This window comes from Neovison vison, chromosome 7 (assembly GCF_020171115.1).
Source record: "Neovison vison isolate M4711 chromosome 7, ASM_NN_V1, whole genome shotgun sequence".
Taxonomy (NCBI): domain Eukaryota; kingdom Metazoa; phylum Chordata; class Mammalia; order Carnivora; family Mustelidae; genus Neogale; species Neogale vison.
In genome coordinates, this window is record NC_058097.1 from 43,052,310 (window position 1) to 43,074,835 (window position 22,526).

At 39.4% G+C, this 22,526-nt stretch overlaps 1 protein-coding gene across 2 annotated transcripts in view; it reads left to right on the plus strand.

Annotated features, from left to right (window-relative positions):
- The first annotated feature begins 17,396 nt into the window (after positions 1-17,396).
- LOC122911612 (zinc finger protein 260) overlaps positions 17,397-22,526 on the plus strand; it is an 82,853-nt gene continuing 77,723 nt past the window's right edge. The window contains exons 1-2 of one of the 2 annotated variants that reach the window (XM_044256518.1): positions 17,397-17,914; positions 18,960-19,019. The gene's annotated coding sequence lies outside the window, so the exon portion shown is untranslated. The other variant, XM_044256515.1, reaches the window with a different exon arrangement.

Here is a 22,526-nt window from a genome sequence, read left to right on the forward strand (position 1 = left end):
TCTGCTTCAAATAATTCAGAATATGCTCTCTGGAATATCAAGGTTATCTTTTAAGAAGCTAGGTGAATGTTTTTTACTCTGTTTTCAAAGGAATAAGTTAAGCTTTGTGTTGCAGATAACACCTCCTTTAAACACCTTCACCATTCTTCATGATATTCAGACGTTTCTTAGGCCCATTATATATTTCCACTTTTCTTGATTCTTAGGGAGCTAGATGTTAATTGTGGGGCAACTAAGGTATGTCCATTGTCAAATGAACCAAGTGCTATATTGTGTTTGAACTCCAAATTGATAATGTTAATTTCCAGCCCACCTTTAAAGAGAACAGCTAGATAAAAAAAATCCTCATTGGTTTAGATTATAAAAAATAATCTCTACATGGTAATAGATTGAAACAAAGTAATTTATTTAAAAATAAAGTGAACATGGGTGCCTGGGTGGCTCAGTGGGTTAAAGCCTCTGCCTTCGGCTCAGGTCATGATCCCAGGGTCCTGGGATCAAGTCCCTTGTCGGGCTCTCTGCTCAGCAGGGAGCCTGCTTCCCTTCCTCTCTCTGCCTGCCTCTCTGTCTACTTGTGATCTCTGTCAAAATAAATAAATAAAATCTTTTAAAAAAAGATAAATAAAAATAAAGTGAACATATTCTTTTCCTGCAACAAAAATCATTTTATACCTACTTTGTTGTTGACAGTTACAACCCATGAACTTTGCATTTATCAACAGTTAGCATTCTAGAAAGGACCTGTGAATGTTTCAAAAAGCTCCATTTTCCCCCTTAGCATTTTAGCAAAACAAATATATAGCAATCATAGCTAACACAGTTCTCTTGGCCTAATTGCTGTGGCTAAGACTTCCAGTATGATGTTGAATAGAAGTGGTGAGCGTGGGTATTCTTCTCTTGTTCCTTTTCTTAGAGGAAAAGCTTTCAGCTTCTCAACATATGACACTAGCTGTGTGCTTGTCACATTTGGGCTTATATTAAATAAGACTAGAACAGTAGTTTTTCCAAGAGACTCTCATTTGCTGGCTTTGATGAAGCAAGTGGCCAAACTGGAGAGGTCCATGTATCAAAATACTGAGGGTGGCCTCTGGGCAAGTGCCAACAAGAAAAACAGGAGGCCCTCAGTCCAACAGCCTGCAAAAAGCTGAATGTTGCCAATAAGCATGTGTGCTTAGAAGCAAATCCTTCCCCCATTAAACTTAATTGCGGAGTTGTGAAAGACCCTGAAGCAGAAGACCTAGCTATATGTCCTCAGACTCCTGACTCTCGGAAATAACTTTAGTGTGCTTATTCCATCTTACCCAGGACCAGAACCTCCACATTTTCCACCACAATGTTTCCATTATTTCAACATTGGGCAGTTAAGTTCTAAACTGATTTCTGTGGACATTTGATTTAATATTGTGATATTTGAAGTAATTCTTGCTTTTTTTTAAAAAAGATTTTATTTATTTATTTGACAGAGAGGGAGAGAGCACAAGTAGGTAGAGCAGCAGGCAGAGGGAGAGGGAGAAGCAGGCTCTCCTCCAGGTAGGGAGCCCGACACAGGGTTCTATCCCAGGACACTGGGATCATGGCCTGAGCTGAAGACAGCCACTTAACTGAGCCACCCAGGTGCCCCCCCTTTTTTTTCAAGGATTTTATTTACTTATTTGACAGACAGAAAACACAAGCATGAGGAGTGAGAGAGGGAGAAGCAGGCTCCCTGTGGGACTTGATCCTAGGACTGTGGGATCATGACCAGAGCCAAAGGCAGATGCTTAACCAGCTGAGCCACCCAGGCACCCCTAATTCTTGCTTTCTGACACAAGATGTGCCACACTTAAACTTTATACCTCCTCTTCACATGAGCAGACACTTGGATTGAAACAACTGCCTTTTTCTGTATCCTTTTTCAGTATCAGTAGATATTATTCTGTTTAAAATGTTTATTATGGGGGCGCCTGGGTGGCTCAGTGGGTTAAGCCGCTGCCTTCGGCTCAGGTCATGATCTCAGGGTCCTGGGATCGAGTCCCGCATCGGGCTCTCTGCTCAGCAGGGAGCCTGCTTCCTCCTCTCTCTCTGCCTGCCTCTCTGCCTACTTGTGATCTCTCTCTGTCAAATAAATAAATAAAATCTTAAAAAAAATGTTTATTATGTTTATTACAAACATTTTTTAAAAGATTTTATTTATTTATTTGACAGAGAGAGATCACAAGTGGGCAGGGAGGCAGGCAGAGAGAGGAGGAAGCAGGCCCCCCGCTAAACAGAGAGCCCAGGACCCCAGGATCATGACCTGAGCCGAAGGCAGAGGCTTTAACCCACTTAGCCACCCATGCGCCCCTATTACAAACATTCTATTTTTAATTTTGATTCTTGTGAGTTAGGATGCTGGCTTGTTATAACTATTTCAGGTGGTTCTGTAGCCTATTAATATGATAAGTTAGTATTTGAAAGCTTACTTCTACCTGGCACAAAATGTTCAGAGCTTATCTTGTGCTTTCCCTATCATAGATTCAGACATTTTCCCAGGGAGTTCATAAAATGGGCATTGGTATTTAGTGACTACAGTATAAGCAACAAAGGTTGCTTCTGGTTTTTTTTTGGCCTTAATTTTGAGTCTTTTATCTCTTTCTTGAAATTGATCTCTTTCAACTTTTTTTTGTTTTGTTTTCTGGGATTTAGATTATTTACTAGAATTTGCCTACATTTTCAAATTGATTGGCATAGGAGTTGTTTATCATTTAAATGGAAATATATGCTCTCTGATGGTTATTTCTCCTCTAATTTTATTATACTTTGAAATATTTTCCAACTCATTACATTCTACCTCTATGTTTATTAATTTCTTTCTTCTACTTTTCTTTGTTTTATTTATTTATCCCTAACATGTTGAAGGGGATGCTTCATTTATTTATCTTTATTATTTTATTTTTATTAATATAAGCATTTAAGTTTATGATCTGACCACTATGCTTGTATGCTCTAGGTACTAGTAAAAAATTATTTACTGTTTCTAACATTATGGTTTTCTAAAGGTTGCTAATTTATTTATAAGGTTTTTTTTAAAAAAGGTTTTATTTATTTATTTTTAAAGATTTTATTTATGATTTGGCAGAGAGACACAGCGAGAAAGGGAACATAAGCAGGGGGAGTGGGAGAGGGAGAAGCAAGCTTCCCGTTGAGTTGGGAGCAGGATGCGGGGCTTGATCCCAGGACCCTGGGATCATGACCTGAGCCGAAGGCAGATTCTTAACAACTGAGCCACCCAGGTGCCCCCATTTATAAGTTTTTATTTAATTCTAGTTAGTGAACATACAGTGTTATATTGGTTTCAGGTACACAGTATAGTGATTCAACATTTCCATACATCACTCAGTGCTCATCACTTAATACTTGTGGATATTAAGTGACCCAGCTGGTCCAGCCAGCATCATGATATTTTTGTGGTTTATGGCCCCACAGTGGGGTGTTCCAAATCTTCAACAGTTCCAGAGTCTGAGCCCTGTTTATTGAACAGAGCAATTTTATCCAATTTTTATCCAGCTCAGGGTCAGGTTTCATCTTGAGTCAGGCCTAGGCTAAAATCACCAAGTCAGGAAACAACAGATGTTGACAGGGATGCGGAGAAAGGGGAGCCCTCCTACCCTGTTGGTGGGAATGCAAGCTGGGTGCAGCCACTTTGGAAAACAGTATGGAGCTTCTTCAAAAAGTTGAAAATAGAGCTACCCTATGACCCAGCAATCGCACTACTGGGTAAGCAATCACACTACTAGGTATTTACCCTAAAGATACAAATGTAGTGATCCAAAGGGGCACATGCACTCAGATGTTTCTAGCAGCAATGTCCACAATAGCCAAACTATGGAAAGAACCTAGATATCCATCAACAGATGAATGGATACAGAAGATGTGGTGTGTATATATCCCGTGGAATACTATGCAGCCATCAAAAAACTGAAATCTTGCCATTTGCAGCAACTTGGCTGGAACTAGAGGGTATTATGCTGAGCGAAATAAGTCAATCAGAGAATGACAATTATCATATGATCTCTCTGATATGAGGAATTTGAGAGGCAGGGCAGATGGTTGTGGTGGGTAGGGAGGGAAAAAAATGAAACAAGATGGGATCAGGAGGGAGACAAACCATAAGAGACTCTTAATCTCATGAAAAAAAAACTGTGGGTTGCTTGGGGGTGGGGGAAGAGGGAAAGGATGGGTGGGTGATAGACATTGGGGAGGGTATGTCCTATGGTTAGTGTTGTGAAATGTGTAAGCCTGATGTTTTGTAGACCTGTACCCCTGGGGCATATAGTACATTGTATGTTAATTTAAAAAAGGCCTAGGCAGGAGGCCTGGGTGACTCGGTTAAGCATCTGCCTTCAGCTCAGGTCATGATACCAGGGTCCTGGGATTGAGTCCCACAATGGGCTCCTTGTTCAGTAGGGAGCCAGCTTCTCCCTCTGCCTAATGCTCTCTCTGCTTGCTGCTTGTTCTCTCTCTCTCTGACAGATAAATGAATAAAGTCTTAAAGAAAAAAGTGTCAGGCCCAGGCAATTAGAATGAATTCAGGATTCAAGAAAAAAAAAAAGCCAGTAGTTTTTCTTTGGCGGCAGAAAAAGCCTAGATTGCTTTTTTTGTGAATCACAGAGTCTAACTGACCCACTCAAAAATATGCACATTAACCCAAATATCCATCAGATGGTGAATGGATAAATAAAATATTATCTATCCATACAATGAAATATTATTCAGCCATAAAAAGGAAAGTACTGATTCATTCTACAACATAGATGAACTTTGAAAATATCATCCTAAGTGAAAGAAGCCAGACACAAAAGGCCACATATTGTATGATTATATGAAGTATTCAGAATAGGTAAAACCACAGAGACAGAAAGTAGATTAGTGATTATAAGGGGCTCGGGAGAGGGAAGAATGGAGAGTGACTGCTAATGGTTATAGTGTTTCTGTCTGGGATAGTGAAAATGTTCTGGAATTAGTAGTAATGATTGCACAACTTTGTGAATAGACTAAAAATTACTGAATTGTATGCTTAAAGGGGTAAATTCTATAGTTACATGAATTATAGCTCAATTTAAACAAATAGACTAAAAAATATGCTGGAAGAGCATCACCCTCTAATAGGCATTTCATTTCCACATAGCATTTATTAGCAAGATAACTGCTTTCTAAAACCACAACAGTGTATTTCCAGCTGATTAGAAAACCTGTTAATGCAAGTAATATGCAGGGCTTTGAGGATTAGTAGAAACTTTAAAAATAATTGAAGAATTCACTATTGAGAAACCACATGAATGTAAGTAATGTAGGAAGAGCTTTAGAGAATTTAGAGAATTCATATTGCTGGTAAGTCCCATGAATTTAGGGAATATGACAAGGCCTTTTTTTGGAAGATACTTTTGAGTATATCAGAAAAGGTTTCCTGATGAGACCCAAGACACTATGAAATAGAAATTTGGGTAACGGTAAGATTTTATTCACACATTAATGACAAGCAGAACTTATATGTTGAGAAAACATATAAATATAAGAGATGTATTAAGGCTTTTATAACAACATTCCCAACTTTCTAAGAATCAGATAATTTTTAATGTATTGAACTAATATTAATAACTTTCATTAATTCCTCCTCTTGTTGAATATTAGGATCTTCTTATTAGAAAAAAAGTCTGTAAATTTGAAAATTACTTTCTTTTCATCACAGTAATAAATGATAAGCTATTTCATTTTATTCATGTTACTTTCAACTCATCTTATACTTAAATTCATGCCAATAAATACCCCTGTTAATGTAATAAATTTGATAATGGAAATCCTTCTGACTCATATATAGGAATATATTTTTCCCATTCTTCAAGATTTAATTTGTTGAAACACTTTTCACTATTACAAAATTTTTTTCACTATTATATTTGTCTTCCTCTTTTATGTAAGTAGAATTTTCTCTGAGGTATATACATAAGGTAGGCATAAATCTAGAAATATGAATATACATAGCAAATGGTTTATTGATATTACAATAAAATACATATTTGATGACATTACATACATTTAATGAGTTATGTTTCATTACCAATATATAGTTCCAGGTGCTGTACAAAATTGTACTATAACTTAATAGCAGCATTTCCATCAATCCCTTCATGTACCTCTGTAGTGTTGGTTACACTGTCATGGATGATTTGTGTACCTGATTTTCACTTAGCAAATGTGCACCTTTAGCCTATCACAGAAGTAATGGATGCAGTTCAGTTTCCAAAACTTATCTGCATTTTTTTCCTTATTGCCATTCTTTACACAGAAGTAGAGTTACCTAATGATAGGGAATAGATACATTAGACTGTATCTATCTGTATCATTCGACTGCTGGTTGGTGCTGCGGTTTCATCTGGAGGTAGAGATTCTTCTAAGCTTACTAGGGTAGTTAGTGCAATTCAGTTCCCTGAAGGTGTGTGACTGAGATCCCATTTTCTTGCTTGTTGTTGGCTGAGGGTCACTTTCATCTCCTAGAGGCCACTAGCCGCCAACACCCCAACCCTAGTCACAACATGGCTGTGTGCTTTTTTTGAGGACAGCAGGCGTGTGTCTGCTTCTGCTTCTTGTCTCTTTTTGAAAATCTCCCCAGTTAGGTGAGAGCCACTGGGATAGCGTTGACATGGTTGAATTCATGTCTATCATTGTACATTTGGTTTTCTATATGTGTCATGTCCTTTTTCTTCCCCTATTTCTAATTTACCACATTCTTTTTTTTTTTTAAAGATTTTATTTATTTATTTGACAGAGATCACAAGTAGGCAGAGAGGCAGGCAGAGGGAGAGGAGGAAGCAGGCTCCCCGCTGAGCAGAGAGCCCGATGCGGGGCTCAATCCCAGGACCCTGAGATCATGACCTGAGCCGAAGGCAGAGGCTTTAACCCACTGAGCCACCCAGGCGCCCTACCACATTCTTTTATGTGAATATTTTCTAATATCTTAATGTAACTAATGATTTCTTGCTATATTGTTAAAGTTTATTTTTATTTATGATTTTATTTACTTATTTGACAGAGACACATTGAGAGAGAGAATACAAGCAGGGGGAGTGGGAGAGGGAGAAGCAGGCTTCCCGCTGAGCAGGGAGCCCGATGCGGGACTTGATTCCAGGATCATGGGATCATGACCCAAGCAGAAGGCAGCCACTAAATGACTGAGCCACCCAGGCACCCCATATATTGTTATAGTTACTTGAGTTATTTCCTTAAATAATCTTCTGGGGCTTATCAGAAACAGCTTCAGATTTATGCTAACTTAAATCCAGTAAGAGAATTGTTACTCCTATGTGTTTATTCCCTTTTCTCCATTTTTGAGGTATTATTATTATACATACTCCCATCTATGTTATAAACTCTACAGTACTTTCCTATGATTATTACTTTCTATAACTATACATGTTTTAAAGCTAATAGAATACGTATATATTTACAGATTTTGTGATATTTTCTTATTATTCTGGTTCTCATTTGTTTCTACGGTTTTGAGTAACCATCTGGCGTCATTTCCTTACCTCCCTATGGTATTGTTTTCTCCCACCTCTTTTGTTCTTTTGTGCTGTTACTAGTATAGCAGTATTACATATTAACATTTTGCATTATTTTTCCAACACATTATATACATTTTTTATACAATTGCTTTTATAAAGGATGTAAAGTAGAAAAATGTGATTTGTACTGTATTTTATAATTACCTAATTGCTTTCACAGGTGCTCCTTGTTTTTAATATAGATGAAAATTAGAGTCATGGCTCATTTGCTTTCAGCTTGAACCAATTACTTTAGGAGTCTCTTAAAGTGGATTTGCTGGCTACAAATTCTCTCAGTTGTTGTTTTTCTTGGTGTCTTTCTTTAACCTTAATTTTAAAAAAAGATTTAATTAATATTTTATTTAATTTTTTAAAAAAAGATATTATTTATTTGATAGAGATCACAAGTAGGCAGAGAGGCAGGCAGGGTTGGGGTAGGGGGAAGCAAGCTCTCTGCTGAGCAGACAGCCCGTTATGAGGCTTGATCCCAGGACCTTGAGATCATGACTTGAGCCGAAGGCGGAGGCTTAACCCACTGAGCCACCTAGGAGCCATATTTTATTTATTTGGAGTGTGAGTGAGGGGAGGGGAGAGTGAAGAGAGAATCCTAAGCAGACTCCCTGCCGAGCTCAGAGTCAGCCACAAGGCCCATCTCATGACATCCGAGCTTGTGACCTGTGCCAAAAGAGAGACGCTTAACCAACTGAGCCTCCGAGATGCCCCTAGCTTTCATTTTTGAAAGCTGCTCTTTCTACGTATAGGATTCTTGACTAAAGGATTTTTCTTTCAGGATTTGAATTTGTTTCCCCACTCCCTTCTGGCCTCCATTGTTTCTGATATGAAGTCCCCTGTTAATCTAATTTGGGCTCCCTTTTAAGTGATGAGTTCTTTTCTCTTGGTGTTTTCAAGATGTGATGTTCTTGCCTTTGTTTTAAGCATTTTTACTCTGATATGTTTGTGGATTTCTTTGTGTTTCTACTACTTTAATTTGCTGAACTTCCTGGACGCATAAATTGTTATGATTGTTAAAATAACATTTGTTAATTGAAGCAAAGAATGCCAGTGAGTTGTGGTTTGACAACAGAACACAAGAGAAGTTGAAATAGAGAAGTGTATTACTCACAGGTCTTGGAGGAAGTACACAGCATGCCTCGAGAGGCCAGATGGTAAGGTCAAGGCAGAGTGCAGAGAGAGGTAGTACCTGGGGCACAGGTCTTTATTAGAGTCCATGGATGGAATGTGTTAGGGTTCCTGGGTTGGGGCTGAATTGGTCAATACAAACTGAGAGTGGCATTTTAGTAAGGCTCACAGCGGTCTTATTTCAGGAGCACATTAGGCACATAGATGCTGGGAGGCAGGGGAGACTCGAACAGAAGGCTTTTGGGAAATCGTAACAGGAGCTTCCACTTGCTATAACTCTACAGACTGCTGAGTTGGGCATGTGCTTTTATGAGGGGCTTAGTGTCAGTTTAAGATTTTGGCGAGGCACTTAGCCAGACAAAATGTATGCGAAAGCAGCAATACCATAAAGTAGTATAGCTAAACTCTCATTACTGTCAATAAATTTGGGGAGTTTTTAAGTTTTGTTATGCCTTTTTCTCCCTCTCTGCTTATACTGGTATTCCCATTATGCACATGGTGGCACACTTCACTGGTGCCCCACATTTCTCTGAAGCTCACTTTTCTTCATTATTTTTTCTGTCCTTCAACATGTATACTCTCTAATGACCTATTTTTTAGGTTGCTAATTCTTTCCTCTGCTAGTTCAAATATATTGTTGAGCCCTTCTAACAAAATTTCCATTTGGTTCTTTGAAGGAATTTCTCTTTTTTAAAAAGATTTTATTTATTTGACAGACAGATCACAAGTAGGCAGAGAGGCAGGCAGAGAGAGAAAGGAGGAAGCAGGCTCCCTGGTGAGCAGAGAGTCTGAGCCTGATGCGGGGCTCAATCCCAGGACCCTGGGATCATGACCTGAGCCCAAGGCAGAGGCTTTAACCCACTGAGCCACCCAGACGCCCCAGGATTTTCTATCTTTTTTGAGAAACCTTATTTGATATAGCATTGTCATCATGCTTTTATTTCTTTAATATGATTCCCTTTAGTTCTTTGAATATATTTACAGTGGTTTCTTTGAAGTCTTTGTGTGTTAAATCTGACATCTGTTGCTCAAACAGGCAGATTTTCTTTTTGCCAGTGTATGAATCATACTCCCCACCAAGTGGGGAGCCTGATGCAGGGCTTAGTGCCAGGACCCTGGGATCATGACCTGAGCAAAGGTAGATGCTTAACTGAGACATCCAGCTGGCCCACAAATAGACATTTTAGATAAGATATTGTTATTGCTGCATTTACCAGCTTAGGAAAATGTCAGAGGAAAATGGTGTTTTCAAGAGGAGATGGAAGAAGGGCCTGAACTGTTCCATGCCCAAAAAAACCAGTGAAGGGGTATAAATGAAGCAAAACCAAACCAAATCAAACCAAACCAAAAACAGAGTTGTTGTTGTTGTTGTTGTTGTTGTTTTTACAAAGTTTGATTCTGGGAAACTGATGTTTGGCTTCATGGTTTAAAACTTGCTGAAAAGAACAACATTTGCTTGGGCTTTGATAGAGTATCTGTTGTATACTGCATCACTTTCTTTCTGACCTCAATATGGAAATTAAAGAGGGAGGAATAGGTAAGCCGGGAATATAGAAGGGCTGATCCACTCCTGCTCTAAACACTGTCACCCTTAGCTGGTGGGAAAAAGAGAGCAAGGGAAGGGAAAATAGTTTTAAATGTTCTCATTGTTTTACTGTATTTTAGGGCTTTTTGATATAAAATTTGTATATACTGTATCCATAGGTATGAAAAATATCAACTGCCCTTATTAAGTACCCCTCAATATACTCTAGTCCTAGAAAAACATTAATTCACTTTTTTATTTGCCTTTTCTGGATATCTCATATAGATGGAATTATATAACATGTGGTCCTTTGTGACTAACTTCTTTTATTTACCATAGAGTTTTTTTTTTTTTAAAGATTTTATCCATTCATTTGACAGACAGAGATCACAAGTAGGCTGAGAGGCAGGCAGAGAGAGAGAGGTGGAAGCAGGCTCCCTGCTGAGCAGAGAGCCCGATGTGGGGCTCGATCCCAGGACCCTGGGATCATGACCGGAGCTGAAGGCAGAGGCTTTAACCCACTGAGCCACCCCAGTGCCCCTACCATAGAGTTTTGAAGGTTCATGTTGTATATAGTATGTATCAGTATTAATTTCTTTTTATTGTGTGGATATGCTACATTTTGTTTATCCCTTTATCAGTTGATGGACCTTTGGGTTGTTATTAGTTTGGGGCTATCGTGAGTAATGCTATTATGAATATTCATGTACAAGGTTTTCATTGAATATATGCTTTAATTCTCTTAGATATATATGGAAGAGTAGAATTGGTGGGTCATATGGTAATTCTGTGTTTCACTTTCTGAGGAGCTGTTATGAATAATGCTGCTATGAACATATGTGTATGTTTTGCATGGACATATATTTTCATTTCTCTTATGTATATACATGGGAGTAGAACTGTGGATCTATGTTTAACCATCTGAGGAATTGCTAGATTATTTTCCACAGTAACTCACCATTTTATATTTTGCCCAGCAGTGTTATGAGTTTTTGCTTTCCTGTGTCCTTGCCAATACTCATTATCTTTATTTTTGGTTATAGCCATCCTTGTGGGTGTGTACTATTTTATTATTATTTTGCTTTGCATAATAGTAGGGCCTGAACTATAACTTTAGCCTGTTGGCTAAAGGAGGTCATGGGATCGTATTACACCTTTATATATACAGAAAGTAAACCATTCCCTTAACATAAAATCTTGTAAGTATCTATGGCATTCAGTAAAATACCAATGACAGTTTAAATATTATTACCAGGCTAGCAAACAGTGGAATAAACAACTAATTAGGTTTACAGGTTTAGAAGGTAAGGGAAAGGAGAATGAGGCCAATATCCATTTACTATTCTCAGTTCAACACCTTATTATATCAGGTTCTTTTAAATAAATTAAGCCTTAGGCTAAGATGTTTACTTTGTAAGATGAAACAGGACTTAAAAGCTCAAAATATAATAGAAAAATGCAGAGGAAATTTTTAAAAGACACAATATAATGTAGAGCATCTGATGTTCTGTAGTTAGGATGAGATTTCATGTTCCGTCTTATACAATCCTGTCTTCACCGATTTCTCACTGTTTCATCTTCTGCCTCATGATGAATATGTGAGCCACCTAAACAATGTAGCATGTACATCAAGAAACCATATATACTCATACTCACAAGACATAAGGGTAAATATACGACATTGCTTACAGATCCACAGTTACTGACCCATTTCGGAACCGGGCTGTCTGTACCATTAACCATCATCAGCCAGTGATGGATTCAGTAAGGATCCAGGCTGTCATTACCTCTTGTCCCACCAAAACGCAACCTCCCATGTTGACACTGCTGAAGGGAAGGGGGCATATCAATACGATTTACTTAGCTAATTAACAAGAATTTATAGCAATCTCTTTTGGTGTGCATAGTGCCTTATATTATACAACTTTCAGCTGTTTTTTAGTTTTGTGACATACAGGTAGAAAAACATTTATTGAATGACTACACTGCAGGCACTTTATATTCTTTATAAATACCCTTTCATTTACAGAGAATGGGCAGAGCAGCAGCACGTCTATCTTCATTTTTTATCTGAAGAGAATGAGTCTCCGTGATACTAATGAAAAATGCTGCCCGTGGGGACTGGAATCTAGATCTGTTTGACCCCAGAACTCATGAACATTAACCTGTATCTGACTCTTTCCACACGAGGTTGGATCTGGGAATACCTGCTGGTCAGGAGGCAGCCCATTTTACATCAGATTGTTAAAAAACTTCACACTCATACTTTAGCCCCCATAAACCTCTAAACTGGGAGTAGTGGGAGGGCAGGGAGTGCAAAGTGATAGGCTTGAATCTTTAACCAATACTTTTTCTTTCTACAGTCAGCAGGTTTCATTTTCCCAAATACACAGACTAAGAAAAGCAATGACACTGCTCATTAGCCTTAACAACTGACCCATTATCCTGCTGAGCCTTCATCTTCCAATAGCTGTTGCTCAAGCCTCCTTTTAGTGCCACATCCCACCTCCCTAATGTCTTGTTATTCAAGCTTTTACTTGGTTCTTCTGTTAGATTTGAATTCTACTGGATCTATCAAGTTTTCTTTATTCTTCTTTTTCCTCAACTGGATTAAAAAATATTCTATCGCTTTTAGAGGTTACCCTTAAATTTTTAACTTTATCTTTGATTCATATTGAGTTGGCATTTTGAGAAACACCTTAGAATGCTTTAAGTACTGGCGTGCCTGGGTGGTGCAGTTGGTTAAGCATTCAGCTCTTGGTTTGGGCTCAGGTCAGATTATCTTGGGGTCCTGGGAATGGGACTGCATTGGGTTCTGCGCTCAGTGTGGCCTCTGCTTGGGACTCTTTCTCCCTCTCCTCTGTCTCTCCCCCTTACGCTCTTTTTCTCAAATAAATCTTAAAAAAAAAAGAAAAAGAAAAAAAGGAGAATGCTTTAAGTACGTTCTTTCTATTATCTTGTGATTTTAATGTTTTGAAATCCCATTAAATTAATCATTGTTACTTAGTATATGCGTAGACTTCACAACGTATTTACTAATTTTATCTCATTCTGTTTTTCCAGGTTTAATTACTTCTTGCTACCATACATCCTTTAGAAATTCTCCAGTGAGTCTATGAAAGAAAAAAGTGGACAGTATTGAATTTATGTCCAAAGGCAGGCTTAGGACCCCATTTCCTTTTTTACTGAGATTCAAGGCCTACTCTGTTCCTAGGCACTTGTCATCATGAACCTGCCCCTCTTGTTCTGGTTTGTTTTGTTTTGTTTTCAGTGCTTTGTGTATAGAAAGTAGGCTTTCTGGGCGCCTGGGTGGCTTAGTTGGTTAAGCAACTGCCTTTGGCTCAGGTCATGATCCGGGAGTACGGGGATCGAGTCCCGCATCAGGCTCCCAGCTCCACGGGGAGTCTGCTTCTCCCTCTGTCTCTTCTCTCATGCTCTCTCTCAAATAAAATCTTTAAAAAAAAAAAGTGGGAAAGAAAAAAAGAAAGTAGGCTTTCCCATCTGTTCTTTCAACCATAGACTACTTCCATGCCTTTGGTGTCTGTTAGCAAGTGGAGGCATATAAACAAGGCAAGGCATTCCTGGGATGTGACTACAAGGGAGAGATGCAGAAACATGATCCAGAAAGGTGAGCTGGAAAAGGAAGGAGGACACAGTGTGAAATGGGACCTCCCTTCTCGCCATATACTAATCTAGTAATCTGATTTTACCTCTGCCTTTACTTACTGGAAAACCAGGGTCTGTGGACATGAAGAAGTCTTTCCTTTGTATGGGTTCTCCTAAGCACTCACTACTTAGATATCAAATCACTATCTAGACAGGACAGTTCATTCAAGAAGTTTAGAGTTATTTAATTCAAGAGAATATATTTACATTTGTGGGGATGAGAAAGGAGATACTAAGTGAAATACCCAATTAATAAGTGAACATTATTTAAAATTAGAAGAACCTGGAGAAGGCACAGGTTTATCTGGTGAGAATAAAAGGAAATGACCAGTTTTGTGAAGGGGAATCATATCTCCACTAAGTTTCAAGATGGGAAAATGCTCATATATACTAGAGGGAAAAAGAGTATTTCAAAAAAGACAGAAGAAACATTTTACCTGAGGCATGGCTTTAACATTTGCAAGAAAAGACCTTTTTCTCTTTTGGATTCTTTGTTAGAAAAGTGAACAAGGGAGACAAGAGAGGTAAAAGAAGCAATGTTAAACCCTACTTACCATAAGAATTTCCATAATAACTTGGTTAAATCTGCCTAGTTAAGTAGTAAACATTTACTATTAAGAATCAGTGTGTTAAAAATTCAGCAATACAGGTTGAGTAATAGAGAAGAAACTGATTATGTACTTCTCTGCACTGCAGGCTTGTCATACGGAATAAATTTTTCTTCTAAATAAAGTTTCAAATATTAATTTTTACAGCAAATTGTTTTTAGAGAATAAGACTGTGACTAGAAGTATTGCAGAGTATTTAGAGTGTCTGAAAAATTATTAAATCACCATGATTTCATCTAGGAAAAGGCGGGGAACCTTTCAAATCTGTTAAAAGCACATAGTGATAAAAAATATTTTTTAAAAAAGTGTTTTTCGTAGCAGGTACCAGGTGGTGGGTATTATAGAGGGCACGGATTGCATGGAGCACTGGGTGTGGTGAAAAAATAATGAATACTGTTTTTCTAAAAATAAATAAATTGGAAAAAAAAAGTGTTTTTCGGGGCGCCTGGGTGGCTCAGTGGGTTAAGCCGCTGCCTTCGGCTCGGGTCATGATCTCAGAGTCCTGGGATGGAGCCCCGCGTTGGGCTCTCTGCTCGGCAGGGATCCTGCTTCCTCCTCTCTCTCTGCTGCCTCTCTGCCTGCTTGTGATCTCTCTCTGTCAAATAAATAAATAAAATCTTAAAAAAAAAAGTGTTGTTCTTGTGTGCTACTACTGAATCCTGGTCATTTCTTTATTATTATTATTGTTATTTTAAAATTTTCCTAGTCAGTTCAACACATTAGGATTTGCTAATAGTGTTCCAAGTATGTAGTCCTCTCATCTGTAATTTTACCTCTTACTTTCCTATTCTGTTTAAAAAAATAACATATGTAAGTTTAATGTTTACAATGTGATGATTTGAAACATGCATATATTATGAAATGATTACCACTATAAGGTTAGTTAACACTTCTATCCTCTCATATAATTATCTTTTTTGTTTTTGTGGTGATAATGTTTAAGATCTAATCTCTTAACTTTCAAGACATAATATACAGTATTGTTTGTTTTTTTTTTAAAGATTTTATTTATTTATTTGACAGACAGAGATCACAAGTAGGCAGAGAGGCAGGCAGAGAGAGAGAGAGGAGGAAGCAGGCTCCCTGCTGAGCAGAGAGCCCGATGCGGGACTCGATCCCAGGACCCCGAGATCATGACCTGAGCCGAAGGCAGCGGCTTAACCCACTGAGCCACCCAAAGATTTTATTTATTTATTTGACAGAGAGAGATCACAAGTAGACGGAGAGGCAGGCAGAGAGAGAGAGAGGGAAGCAGGCTCCCTGCTGAGCAGAGAGCCCGATGCGGGACTCGATCCCAGGACCCTGAGATCATGACCTGGGCCGAAGGCAGCGGCTTAACCCACTGAGCCACCCAGGCGCCCCAAGTATTGTTAATTATAGTCACCATATTGTACATTAGATTCTCTAGAACTTACTCACCTTTTGTATCCTTTGACCAGTATCTCATTTCTCCCACCCTCCTAACCCTTCGGCAATTACCAGTTTGGTTTTTTAGATTTCACATGTAAGGGAGATCATACAACCTCGAGGTCGATCCAAGGTGATCCAAGGTCACAAATGGCATGATGTACTTCATTCTAAAGGCTGAATAGTATTCTGTTGCATATATATACACATTTGCTTCATTGATTCATCCATCAGTGGATACTTAGATTGTTTCCGTGCCTTGGCTAATGTGAAGAATGCCGCAGTGAGTATGGGACTGCAGATATTTCTTCAATATCTTGTTTTCATTTCCTTTGGATAGCTCTATATTGCTATTTTACTTAATTAGAAACAGTCGTAATTCCACAAGCAGAATCAAGATGACACATATCTGACTAGACACAGTGCTTCTCAATTATTCATTAATACCATGTGCAGTTCTTATTTCACAGTCACCGTGGAATATACAAAATCATGATAAGAGTTTGTACAGACACCTTCAGTTTCCTATCTCATCCACTTCACAAAACCACAATCCCACGGACCTTACATAACTCTACTAAGCCCATCTCATAATTCCATACAAGAATACCATATCTTTGAAACCACTTACTGCATAGACACAATGAGCTTCAAACACATGTCACTAACAGTTATTCTGCAAGGTTTATCAACTTCTTAGAAAGCTAAATATATGGGCACCTGGATGGCTCAGTGGGTTAAGGCCTCTGCCTTCCAGTAAGTCTCGATCCCAGAGTCCTGGGTTCGAGCCCCAAGATGGAGCCCTTCTTGGGGCTCTCTGCTCCGCGGGCAGCCTGCTTCCCCTTCTCTCTCTGCCTGACTCTCTGCCTGCTTGTGATCTCTCTCTCTGTCAAATAAATAAAATCTCAAAAAAGCTAAATATAAACTGACCCTATTACCCAGCATTTTTTTTTCTAGGTATTTACCCAGGAGAAATGGAAACGTGCCAGCTTTATTCATAATATATAAAACCTGGAAATACAACAAGTGTTCACCAAGAGAAAAACGAACAAACAAACTGGCATATTTACACAACTGAATGCTGTCCATAAATAAAAAGAATGAACCACACATTAATAAATATCACAAAACTGGGATATGCAAAAGGAGACATATGTAATTGCAGAACTGACAAAACTAAATTACGGCGACGTATCTCATAACTGGCTGTTTCTGTTGTGAGACTGACTGGAAAAAGACACCAGAGAACTTCCTGGCAGTGATGGTATAAAACCCGCACCAGGGCAGGAATACACATACTTAGCCTCTGTTGTGTGCCATATGCCATTCTGGGTGCTGGGGCTTTCTCAAAGGGCAAAACCGACAAGAAAACTCTTCACCCTCTGATTCACGACCCCGGGCCTGGGGTACCGCAACATGCAGGCCTGAGGGGAGAGAAACCTCCACAGTCTCCCCATTCTCGTCTCAGCCATTTCCGCCCAAACTGTGGTACCCATTCAGCCTTTCTTGGCCCGATCGCCCTCAGCACGGATTCCCGATTCCTTCTTGGTCCTCCTACGCCAGGTTTCGGATTCTTTCCTTCTCAACGCTCCGGGATTGGGGATTCCGCTTCTCTCCAGGTCCTCCCGGACACAGGTTTCTTCCATCCTCCTCCTCGCCCCGCCTCCGGCTGGCTTCCGCTTCCCTTTTCCTTATTTCCCCAACCAGGTTTCCAGTTTCTTCCTCGGCTGGGGCTCTGGTTCAACCCAGGACTCCACCTCGCTCTTCGGCGTCTGAAGGGCCGTCCGTGGCAACCGTCCTTCGCCCAGGAGGAGCGACCCGCGCACCCTGTAACTCCCAGGACTTTCCCGGGGGTGGCGCGGACTTTGCTACCGTTGCCCTCCCGGCTGCGCTCGAAAACCGGGACAGTTTCAGTGTTGGACTACGTTTCCCACAGGCCCCAGGGACACGAATGAACTTCGACTTTTGGTTCCCCTTCCGGTATCATCGTGGTTATTGGAGTATGCCTGGTGAGTTGAGCTGACCCAGGTTGCGCTGTGGGAGCGGCTCTCGGTGTGGAGGCCCTAAGCTCCGCGGGCGCGGGGTGGGGCGGGTGGAGCCAGGGGGCTCGTCCCCGGCGTGAACCCGGGTGGACGTTGGTTTACGGTGTTATTGTCTGTGACGAGTTCATTGTGTGGTGGTAGAGCACGCGCGCGCATGCGTGTGAGTGAGAGTGTGTGACGGGCCCTGAAGTGCCAGGACTGGTAGACAGTTGGGTTAGTGGGACTATCAGTTAATAGCCTCCGGTGATGTGGGTGTCCGATACTGGGACCGAGTGATTCTGTGACAGCTCAGTTGTACTCAGTTTGAAGGAAGTGGGTGTAAACCTGTAGGAGTTTGAAGTTTTGTTGTTGTCGTTGTTGTTTTGATGAGCTTGTAAGAGTGTGTAAAATAGGTTTTTTTACATATATATATGACCTTGTCCTCAGTACCCAGCCTGGTTGCTCAACACAGAGGGGACATTGGTGAAGTGAGTGTTGCCCACCCAGGATCCACTCTAAGTTCCATGGTTCCTTGGAACGTGTTTCCCTGGATTCTCCTCTGTTCTTACACCCTAGGGCCAGTTTAGTCTAGCTGTAGAGAACCAGGCATCAGAGGGGAAGTCATTGATTTCATGCCTAGAATGAAAGTCCCAAGCAGGAAGGTACATCCGAAGTCATGGGATGAGAATTTAGCCTTGCGCTTGACTTCAAGACAGACTTCTGGGAAGACACGAGGGGAGGGGCACAGGGAAAGGATTTCTTCCTGAGCGAACCTCTTTTCACACACCGGAGGGCATTTACATGTTTCAGAACCACACCTGTGCCGCCTAGAAACTGCTATGAACTTAGATTCCAGCACTGGTTACAGGTGATGTTGACCTGTTTTTCTGATATTGGTAAAAGTCAGCAGTATTCTAGTTATCTCTTAACTTCCATCTGGGTGTGTGATGGGTAATGGGTTATGTCGGATGGTGGACAGTGTGTTCTTATGTAGCCTGTCCAGGGTCTCAAGAGTTGCTTCTTGGTCCTGTAGTTCTGCAAGAGAAGCCCCCTGAAGTGGAGGAGAGCGTTGCCACTTAAAAGCCTGTTCAAGGTCAGTTCATGTTTATTTTTCTGTCATGTATATTTATTCTACAGAACGTTAAATATTTGCTATCATTCTAAATGTTAAGACCTAATTGTGTGCTGTCCATTTACCTGGTCCCTAGGTTGCTCCTACCCAATTCATAACAGGACCATAGGGATGAGTCCCCTTCTCTTCCAGTGCCTTTGCAAATGCCTTTTTCCTTCTCAGTTAATATTCACATTGCTGTTGGTTTATTCAGTTTCCCCATGTGCTCTTTTCTTTCCAAAGGATGGTACAGAAATAGAACTAGTTGAACTCTTCAAGGATAAACTAAGGACTTATTTTAGAATGTGTGTTGTCAAGGAAGAGACTGGTGGTTTGGTAGAATAAAATACCAGATAACCTTAGATTTTATTCATAGACTTGATTTTCAAAATCAGGAAGACATTTTAGGAATAGGATATGATTGGAGTTTTGTGAAGAGAGGTTCGTGTGAAGAAGGGCAGGGAGTTTTTCCCGAGAGTCCATGAGATTTGAATGGTGATTATTATGTCTTGAGATTTGGCAGTAGGACTCTCTTTCAGACCATGAAGTGGTATAAACTGCGAGAGGCAGCATGGTATATTGGTATTTGAGTTAGAAGCAGCATCTTCTGATGGAAATACAATGCAGGCCACTTGTGTAATTTAAAAATTTCTTTTGCACACATTTGAGAAAGTTAAAAGAAACAGGTGAAATTAAGTTGGATAATATAACTTAAAAATATCATTTCAACATGTAATAATATAAATAAGTGGAAATATTTTAAATTCCTATCTTCATACTAAGTTTTCAAGGTCTGATACATATTTTACTGTTATAGTACTTCTCAGTTTGAATGCTAAATTTTCAATGGTTATGGTAAAGTGTAGTTTTATCAAAACAAGACCAGTGCTCTAACCCCTGAGCTATGGAGCCCAGTTATATCAAAACAAGTTTTATCAAAACAATAAAACAAAAAAATTAAGTTGTGTTTAATTGAAAAACATTTTATATTGCTTTTGTATTTGAATTAAAAATTAAAATGGAAAATTCAGTTCCTTGTTCACTCTAGCCACATTTCAAGGAGGTCAGTAGTTATTAGTCTTTATGTTTTATAATTTTATGTTGTAAAATGTAGATAATGATCATATTAATGCCTGTTTTTGTAAAGATTGGATGCATTAATCTGGGCATAGCCCAAGAGCACTTAATAACAGTCTTGCACTTAACAAGAAACAAAACTTTGTACTCAAGCAACAAAACTGTTGTTATGTGAAGATTCTAAGTATTCACTGTAAATTTTCTATAAATCAAGAACAGTGAAAATATAAAATTAATTTTGATGGGCATTTACTTATTTTTAAAGGTTTTATTTATTTGTTTGACAGAGACAACGAGAGCAGGAATACAAGCATGGAGAGTGGGAGAGGGGGAAGCAGACTTCCCACCAAGCAGGGAGCCTAATGTGGGGCTCAATCCCAGGACCCTGGGATCATGACCTGAGCTGAAGGCAGATGCTTAACGACTGAGCCACTCCGGCACCCCTTGATGACCATTTAAAAGAGTCTTTGAAAATCACATTTGCTGATGTCCTACAGTAGAATTTAACCTAGGGACACCTGGGTGGCTCAGTCTGTTAAGGGAATGCCTTTAGCTCAGGTCATGATCCCAGAGAGCATGGGACTCCCTCCTCAGTGGGGAGTCTGCTTCTCCTCTCCACTCTCCCCCAGCTCCTGTTCGCTTACTTTCTCTCAAAAATAAATTGGGGGGAAAAAAAACAAAAAACAAAATACTTCTTAACCTAAGGCAAATTGATTCTATTTTTGTTCTCACAGGGACCATAAATCTCTTGAAATTCTATTCAAAATCATTTAATATAATGCCTAACATTTTTTATTTTTATTTTTGGTTTGTTTTATTTGCAGAGTATTTTTAATTTCTTGGGGTTACATGAAACATATATGAAAGTTAAAAACTAAGTTAATCACATTCCATAAATGTGATATAATAACATATAGGTAAGAAAAACTATGTAGTCTTAAAAAGGAAAAATGATATTAATATTATACAATATATTTCCATAGGAAGAAGAATACTTCATATTGCTAATATTATATATGAATCAGTTTTACTAAGATTGCATTTGTAAGCAATCTTGTAAGAATATATCTAAAATATCACTCATTGAATAATAAAGGAATGAAGGCGTGTATAAGCACACACTCTGTATGAAACACATTTTTGCCTCACACACGTTTTCTAACTTAGTCTTTTTTTAATAAAATTCAGGAAAACTGAACCAAAATTCAAGTAAATTTGAAGATCTAATTGGATTTCATGAATCAGGCAGCATCCCATTTAACAAATAGTAGGGCGCTCCACTGAGCTGAACAAAAGGAAGGTTTTAAAAGGCAGAGAGGGCATTAAAAATTCTTTAATGCATTGTTTAAGCAGGATTAACCTCCTAAAAAGAGCTGACAGGGTCCATCAATAAATTTCATAGTTTTGACTAGAAAATTCCATGTTGACTGGTTAAAGGTTACATTCCTTGGGGGTTGAAATTGCAGTTAGGTTAGGTATTAAGTCTCAGTTTACTGACTTAGGGCCCAACCTAAGTGATGCTATTTTGGGTCTGTGGCTTTCTTTTTAACAATTCCTCTCCTTTGATCAGCTTAACTGAGAGATCAGAATTTAACACATTAGTACAATTCGCTACCATTTGTTAGTTCTTGCCGCTTTTGGTGATTCTTTGCGCCACATTCACAGTTCCTGACTTTTGGCTTTATCTCTGATATTCATAGGTTACAACTTTAGGTTCACAGTTTTTAAGTCAGTCATCCTCTTTTTTCCTTCCTGATTTTCCAGTCTTAGATCATTTGGTTAGTGGTTAGTGGCTGCAAACGTGCACCTAATGCTTTTGAGAGAATATAAAGCATCAAGGAGATTATTATGATGACTGTAAGTGGGATAATTCTCAATGTTAGGGGTGCACTTTGAAGCCATGATCCCCAAGACCCAGACAAATCAAACTCAAGTAAGTTAAAGAAAAACTCCTGTGGAGGGGTGCCTGGGTGGTTTAGTGGGTTAAAGCCTCTGCCTTGGGCTCAGGTCATGATCCCAGGGTCCTGGGATTGAGCCCCGCATCGGGCTCTCTGCTCCACGGAGAGCCTGCTTCCTCCTCTCTCTCTGCCTGTCTCTCTGCCTACTTGTGATCTCTGTCTGTCAGATAAATAAATAAAATATTAAAAAAAAAACAACAAAATAAACTCCTGCGGAAGGCATCATCTTTTTAAGTGGCTTTTTTGGTGATCTTATGTAATTGATTTTCTACTTCCCCAGGAGTGTTAATCCAGGTAGAGCAGATGGTGGTGTACACAGCACAGATACCTCCTTGCTCATCTAAAAGATAATTGAGAGTTATGCCGTTAGCAAGAACAACTTTGTCTAGGCCAGCCCTCTCAGGTCCCCTTCCTCTTTGGGAGCTTTGTACTATCACTTTGCTATCCCTCAATA